Raw genomic sequence first — 1,795 nt, 5'->3', positions numbered from 1 at the left:
CTTTGAATACACAGATACAAAATGGACATTCATCGGTATACCCCATTTTTTCTAAGTTCTGTTATTGAATATTATAGGTGTGTAAACTCAGCAAAGTATTCTATGATTGCCTTTTTAAGCGAGTTTTTTTTTTACGTTCGATTTCTAAATCAATGTATCATATTTTGGGTAAAAAAAATACTGAGAAAGGAAAATATCCACTGTAAGTATACAAGTATGATTGGAATTGGTTCTTTGTTACGCAGACATTGCTCCTGGGATTTTCCTGGTCTCCACCATTTTCCAAATGGGAAGAAATATGTGGCATTGGCCTCTCCTCAGCCCCCTTAGTTCCAACCCATGACCTCTGGGTGTCACGGCAGCTTCGATCCACATCCCTTTGGGACACCAGGACACAAGGTTAAACATGGCAGCGCCCTGTGGTTACAAGGGCTCTTGAGGTTGTGTTCTTTCTTATCCCTCCCAAATGCTTCTTTCAGAAAAACCAGGAGAGGCAGAAATGAGCAAGGCAGCTTCCCCAGACACGGCTGGTTTGCTGTCCCCAGGTGAAGCGTGGCCCCCGTGGAGAGGGTGGCACCAGAAAGCTCTTTCCGGCTGGCCTCCCCTGTCCTTCCATCACCCCCTGTAGCATGAGCTGCTCCGGGCTACTTAGCTCCCACATCCTGGTCTCGAACTCACAGAGATCCTCCTGCCTCAGCCTCTGAGGGCTGTGATGACAAGCTGACCCCACGCTGCCCAGCACAAAACATTTTATCAAAGTGGCATTATTTTACTTTTTCACAAATGTTTTAATGTCTGCTTTAATCGATGCCATCTGGGTCCTTGTATGGGCTTCTGTATTTATCTCTTGGCACGTGTTGTTTTGGCTGATGTCCTGGAAGAAAATCAAGCTACATGAAGATACCTAGTTGAAGAGAGTATTTTAATAGCCTCATAATGTGTTTGGGACCGTTATTGTCCGACACACCACCAACACTCAGCAGTGGTAGAGCTGGCGTGGGGGTGCTCGCCGCAGTCCCAGGCACTCCGGAGGCTGAGGCAGGAGGATCGCCGTCAGTTCGATGCCAGCCTGGGCCCCATAGTCAATTCAAAGCCAGTTTGAACGACAGAGTGAGACCCTGTCTCAGATAAAAATAAAACCCTTAATAACAGCAACCAACAGTGGTAATCATTTCTTTTTTATTTTGGTTTTTTGAGACAAGGTCTCATTGTTCAGTTGAGGGTGACCTTAGGGCCACAGGTGTGCCCCACCACACCCAGCTTAATGGAGGGATCCAGTGGTCTCTTGTGATCCGTTGCACTTCAGGGAGAAACAGCAGGAATGAGGAAAGGATAGGCAAGAAAACAAGCTACTGGGTCAGACGGTGGCCTTATGCCTGGTTGGGAGTCACTGTCTCTCCCTGAAACTATAGTAAGAGCCTTTATTTATACCTTTACAAAGTTGCAAGACACAGGTCGTTTAGTGGCCAACAGCCCACAGTGTCCAGGCAGGATGTTTTGGGTCTTTTGGGTGAAACCGGGGATTGAACTCGGGCCCTTGCACAGGCAGGATGTTCTTCTCCAGACAGGTAGCCTGGCTGCTTCAGGCCTTGAGGCCTCAGCCTGCCCTCCCACAGGGTCAGTTTCAGCTTCAGGGCTCCCAACTGCTCACACTGGAGGTTTCTTAAAGACTCCTTATAATACAGTCTGAACTGTATCAGTTAGTTTGAATAGTGTGTTGTGGGGCTGGGGAGACAGCTCAGTAGAATAAGTACTTGCCTGGCAAGCACAAGGGCCTGAGTTCAATCCCGTCTCA

The sequence above is a fragment of the Octodon degus genome, unplaced genomic scaffold (genome assembly GCF_000260255.1).
Source record: "Octodon degus isolate 3935 unplaced genomic scaffold, OctDeg1.0 scaffold00052, whole genome shotgun sequence".
NCBI classification, from domain to species: Eukaryota; Metazoa; Chordata; class Mammalia; order Rodentia; family Octodontidae; genus Octodon; species Octodon degus.
The sequence above is the reverse complement of the archived record's forward strand: the minus strand, read 5'-3'. Positions refer to the sequence as shown.